The 6,340-nt window shown below is 38.5% G+C and overlaps 2 non-coding genes across 2 annotated transcripts; both read right to left on the bottom strand.

Annotated features, from left to right (window-relative positions):
* Positions 1 to 3,753: 3,753 nt before the first annotated feature.
* LOC111753723 (small nucleolar RNA SNORA2/SNORA34 family) lies at positions 3,754 to 3,890 on the bottom strand. The gene has a single exon (XR_002788517.1). It is a non-coding gene; the product is annotated as a small nucleolar RNA SNORA2/SNORA34 family (small nucleolar RNA).
* Positions 3,891 to 5,959: 2,069 nt separating this feature from the next.
* Positions 5,960 to 6,061, bottom strand: LOC111753758 (small nucleolar RNA U13). The gene has a single exon (XR_002788546.1). It is a non-coding gene; the product is annotated as a small nucleolar RNA U13 (small nucleolar RNA).
* Between the last annotated feature and the right edge of the window lie 279 nt (positions 6,062 to 6,340).

The raw sequence follows: 6,340 nt of genomic DNA on the forward strand, positions 1-6,340 counted from the left end.
CAACACATGAAAATCAATAGCGTTTCTGTACATCAATAATGAACTCGCTAAGAAAGAAATAAGAAAAACAATAATGTTCATGATAGCATCAAGAAAAACTAAATCCTTAGGAACTGACCTAACCAAGGAAGTGAAAGACATCTACAACAAAAACTACAGTACTCTGAAAATGAAGCTCAAAGAGGATATTCGAAAACAGAAAGACATCCCCTGTTCCTGGATAGGTAGAACCAATATTGTCAAAATGGTCATATTTCCTAAACTGATACACAGATTTAATGCAATCCCAATCAAATTACTAACAACATTCCCCACTGAACAGAAAATAGTATAGAGAAAGCAGTCCTAAAATTTATATGGAATTAGAAGAAACCCAGAATAGCAAAAGCAATCCTGGGCAATGAAACAAAGCAGGAAGCATTATAAACCTGGACTTCAAGTTATACTACAAAGTTTCTATGATAAAAACAGAATGATATGCCATAAAAAGACTTCAATGCCTGGTACTCTGTGATGTATGTGCTTCCAAACCTACCTTCTTTCGTTCCGTAGCTGCCTGATCACTCCATTCCTGCCTCCTTACCCAGTGATGAAGCATTTGTGTTTTCCAGAGTTTCGTCTTCGAGTCTCAGCTCTTTTATCTTTTTGTACACTCTTGTTCAGTAACTCTCCGTTCTTTTCAGCAGATACCCAAGAGCCTCGTTCATGTCAGGTAGCGTGCAAAACATTTCTTTGTTCAAGATTAAGATAGAGGGTTACTGGTAGAAACTTAATAAACTGACTTGCATTTTTCTGCAAAGGATGAACTATAGAGACCAAATGTTACAGACACGAAAGTATACACTTGCTTGATACTTTTAAATGACTAACAAAAAGTGAGTGTACTTGGGAAGCTGAGGTGGAAAGACCTTTGTGAGAGTGAGGCTAGCCTGAACTGCCTAGCAAGACACTGTCTTATCATCCTGTACACACAAAGTAAAGTAATATTTCTCCAGTTTAAACCATTTATTTAATAACAGTCCCCTAGCATTACGTCGAATTTTCTGACTAATATTTTCTAAATTAATTTTGACCCATAAAGAATGCCTACTGCTCTTTGTATTGGATTCTGAGTGTGATACTGACAAGCATGGTATTTGCCTGTATAAGGCATTTAGCAAGTGGTTATACAATTAATATCTGCATATTGATATACATAGATGATTTTACCAAAAGAATATTTGTTCAACAAGTTTTTATAGGGACTTACCACTTGCTAGGCATTATACTAGGCCCTGGGGATATAGCAATGGACAGAATAGATGTCCCCATCTGAAAAAGGACCCCTGCCCTACTCTCCTAAGAGGAGAGTAGTTAAGCCTCCATTAAAGAGAACCAATCTAAAAGAGACCAAGATCCAGAGCAGTGTGAGTCAGGAAAGTCGGCCAGGAAATGGTGTGGGGCAGATCATGGTTTTGTTTCTATTCAATAAGATGTTGGAGGGTTGTGATTAGAGAAGTGACAGTATATCTTTTGTGTCCTAAGGGACCACGCTGGCTCCTGGGTCACAGATAGCAGAAGCAAATGCCCAGAGACCAGTTAGAAGGCTGTTGTGTTAGCCAGGCATGGTGTGGCACACTCCTGTAATCCCAGCACTCGGGAGGCCGAGGCAGGCAGATTGTGGCAAGTTCAAGAACAGCCTGGGCTACTAAGTGAGCCCAAGGCCAGCCTGAACTGCATAGCGAGACCCTGTTTCAAAAAGACAAAAAGAAGGCTGTTGTATTGTACTGGTTAATGGGACCACAGTGATGTCAGAGGAGATGGAAAGTATTGGATGATAGATACCTATGGAGGACTCTGTCGAAAGGATTTGCCAATGACTGCTTGTGAATTGTGGGGGAAGGGGAGAAAAAAGTTTTGGTTTGAACATCTGCAAGGCTGAATTTGCCACAGTGTTTGGGAGAAAATCCAGATTTCAGTCTTGGTCTCTTTCAGGTTCAGGATGCCCACCTAATTATACAAGAAAACTATTCAGCATCAGTCATGTAGAGTTGCTTGGAGTTGGGAAGGAAGTCAGAGCTGGGACAGACTTTGGGAGGTATTAGTGTGCGGATGGTATTTGAAGCTAAGGGTCACCTAGGAAGTGGGTGTAGTGAAGAGTTTAAAATTGGGGAAGTTGAGAAAATGAGGAATCAGCAAAGGAAACTGAAGAGGAGGGACTAGTGAGATAGAAGGAGTCATGAGAGACTGAGTGGGGGACCACATGTCTTAGTTACTGAGACAAACATCCATCACCCACAAGGTCAGGGAGAAAAGGTATATTTAACTCACAGTTTGTAGAGGTTTCAGTCTGTAACTGAGGTGGCTTGGCAGAGGCAACACAGAAAACAGTTCATGGCATTCACGGGGTAGCAAAAGCAACAAGGGACCTTAACAGTATCTTCTGCCTCTTTTATTTTATCCAGACTACTTAGGGCTTAATCCTAATGCCTTTGCACCATAAGTCAATTCCAGTCACATATTCTAGATCCAGCCCCCCATGACCACATGAGGCTTAGGGGCAGAGGTACAGCTGGATGCAAGCCATAATCCTAAGTAAGGAAAATCCAGAGGCCAATGGGAAAAAATCTTATTGTTCCTGAAATAAGAAACAAATGACCAAGTCCTTACTCTAAGTCTCAATGAGTAGTACTTTTTCCTAGAAATGTTGGTCTGTGGGTGCGCAAACATTTTTTTCTTTATTTTTATTGGCTTGGTATTCACTGGCACCATATATTATTCTTAGTTTCTTTCTGGAAACTCTGAATCCATGAAGCCAAGTGGGCTTGTGTGGTCATAAATTTCACTCTCTTTATCTCTTACAGTAGCTGTAAGACTTCTGTCTATATTTCTAAACAGCATGAAGCACTGATTAGATGCCAAGTTGCCCACTTATGTAGTCATTCATTCATTCACTGACTTACTAGTAGTTACTTGAAGTTTGCAATGTCAAGTTCTCTTTTAGCCTCTGATGATGCATCTATGAAACACATAGATTCAACGTTGTCCTTGCCAACCAGATGCTTGCATTTAGTGGACTTTGAGGGAGAAACTACCTTCAGTTGGGAAGCAATGAGGTGAGAGTGAGATTCTGAAGAGTGAGAATCTGATGTCTCTAAGTTAATCAGTAAATGTTTTTTAGAGTTCTGAATGGAACCTATCTTCCCAGTCCCTAGAAACTCCCCAGCAATTGGTTTTCTCCTACCTTATTAGAACAATGGAAGACATCTGCCTCTAGTTCTTTTTTTTTTAATTTTATTTTAAAGGGGGTAAAATTAAACACAACAAAACAGTACAATATAGGACATAAGAAAGCAATGTAAGAGATATAAATTGCAAAGCTAGACAACCTGCGATCTTCACTGTCTATCATATTGTCTCTTATTTTCTTCCAAATAGTTGTCCATGTCTTTGCATACAGAGAATTCATACAAAACAACATACTATAAAACTGATCGGAACAGAATGAGGCAGGCATTTTAGGTCTTTAAAACCAGACATACACAAGTCACCAGTGGCTGTTGTAGAGTCTCTCATTCTTTTCAAAATAGCTGTCCATACTTTCATGTATATTGAAGTTCAGCAAAACAAAACATGTTGGTAAGGAGGGATTGCTTGGTTTCCCAATGCTCCAGGTCCCAGCATGACGCGGGTCCCAGTAAACGCCAGTGGCTCTTATCCTGGGCCACCAGAGCCTGCTATGCTCACAGCTGCTCATGGAGGGGGGTTGCTTCAAGCTGTTTCTTTCTAATGAATTGATCATTTCACTGCCCAAGTTCTGAAATGGTCAACGGACCATAGAAAGACATCTCTTTAGGCTCCTGCTTGAAACCAACAGTGTCAGGAAGCTGCTGGCCTTGATTCAGGGCCAGTATCTCTAGTTCTATATTCATACAAGTGCTGATCTTTAAAATTTACAGTATTACTTTGAAAATCAGTTATATTAAAATTTATCTAAAATCCATTAGAAGAAGCAAGATTATGAAAGCTATCAAAGTTCACCTTCTAACAATGTGATAAGTTACCATCTTATCTTGCTAGATCTTTTTTCAAACATTACGTTACAGGCACTAATCCAAATAGATATTTTATGTGCATCCTGTTTTGTAATCTTCACATAGCCCAGGGAGATGTGAACTATTACAGTGGTACCTCTGTTTATGAATTTAATTCTTTCTAAGATGCTAACCCTACCCTCCAAATATGAAAACTCAGGAAGCAGAGAGGAATATGACTTCCATTTTATGAAGTCAGTGTATCATTATCTCCTCTCCAGAACACTTGATATTTGATAAGAAGATAATGGCTCCTAGCACATGCCAGTGTGGTGGTACCTCAGCTCATGAGCTTAGTTCTTCCCATCATTCTGGTCACAAACCAAACTGGTTGCAAACCAAGTGAAATTTCCCGATAAGGACAATATTGAACCTAACCATTGAATTTGATTTAGTTTGTGACCAATTCAGTTTGCGAACAGAATCTTGAAAAGAAGTAAGTTCATGAACTAAGATACCACTGTATTAACCCAACTTTACCCTTATTCAACCAATGGCTTATAGAATTTAATTAAATTTTCCACAGTCACACAGTCATGGAGTGGCATGTTGGTAAGGTCCAAATCTGTCTGATGCTAGAAATTTTGCTCTTGGCACACTTTGTAAAAGACAATCTGAGGACATCTTAATAATGTCTTTTTTAAGGATCATATTCCTCATTTTCATCAAATTAGTATCAGAAAAGTAGCTGAAATAAAAGAATACAGGGTATCATGACACATACACACAATCCCTAGACTCTGAAATTTGTGATCTGGAGTTAAATACAGAAGTTGTCTGAAACCAACCTGTGCATCAGTTCTTGACAAAAACCTTACTAGCTGGACAAAAACCTTACTAGCTGGTGGTGCAAACTTATAATCCCAGCACTCTGGGAAGTGAAGGCAGGAGGATGGCAAGTTCAAGTTCATCCTGGGCAATTTGTGAATAGTGACAACCCTGTTTTAAGATAAAATGATGCATGTGAAAAAAGGGTCTTGCTTTGGCATACAGCTACTACACAAACTTGCGTGCTGGTTTCCTGCCTCAGTGGTAGAGTTGAACAGGCACCACAGAAAAGTTGGTCCTATAAAGCTTGGTAGTCTTCGGTGAAAGCGTCTGTGCTTGATGCCCGCTAGCTTATCACAGTCACCGGTCTTGCGTGCTTACCACAGCTCTGCATGCTGGGGATCACGGGAAATACTGCAGCAAGCTGGGCACGTGAGGGTCCATGGCTCAAGAACCTATTTCTCAACTTTTGAATAAAAAAAACAAAACAAACAACAAATGAGGTGGGAGATAGGACTTCCAAATATTAGTTTTTGTCAAATAATATATTTAAAATTATAGCTACTCTCTTTGTTCATTGTCTTATAGAAAAGGAATATTAATACCAAAGAAGGGAAATGGAATTAATGTAAAATATGTAGACAGGATATAATGTGAACATAAAAACATTCCTTCAAATGGAATATATATAAAATAATATTGTCATATTTTTCTCTTTCCATCATGATCAAAGAAAACTTATTTCTGTACTGGCCAGGTGATCAGACCAGCTTCAGAAAGCATAAGTGTAATTTTAGGCAAAAACAAAACAAAAAATTATAAATGTTTTGATTTGTTTTGTTTTTAAATTGGAATGTTTGTGTTATTTATTAGTACGTGTTTGCAGTACATAATTATTGTGGGGAGTTGGTACACGTATATAACACATGTTAATAATTTTTTCATTTTTGGTTTAATATCCTACTCTTCCCATCCCTCCCTAAACCTTTCAACTCCTGATCCCCTTCCCATTTGCAAATGTTCTATTATCATTATATTCCACTTCAGTTATTTTTATTTTTATTTCTCATCTCCTTCCCCTCCCTTCTCTCCCATCTCCTTAGTATTTTTTTTTTTTACGTCAGACGGGTAATGTGCCGACATCGTAACAAGGTTCAAAGCAGGCACATGTCATGCATGGAGCATGAGCACCTAGTCATCACGCTCATGAGCCTGAGGATCCTCCTTAGTACTTTAATGATGGATACTTTAGTGTAACAAAATAACAGCTACTGGTTTTGTTAAGTCAACTTTTTCTAAAAATGAAAGTTGAGTAACAGATATATAGTGATGGGAAATTCCAGGGAAAAAAGTACAAGGAAAGTAAATAAATAAAAGAAATCTGCCAATATTTATTGTTCCAGGAGATATTATATTATATCTCACTTACTTGGTGTTTAACTGTGGAATCATTTTAGTACTGATTTTTCTTTTCATGCTGTCTTCTTCTCTGAAAAAAA

This window comes from Cavia porcellus, unplaced genomic scaffold (genome assembly GCF_034190915.1).
Source record: "Cavia porcellus strain 051 isolate PalLab524CR breed Dunkin Hartley unplaced genomic scaffold, mCavPor4.1 scaffold_21, whole genome shotgun sequence".
Taxonomy (NCBI): Eukaryota; Metazoa; Chordata; class Mammalia; order Rodentia; family Caviidae; genus Cavia; species Cavia porcellus.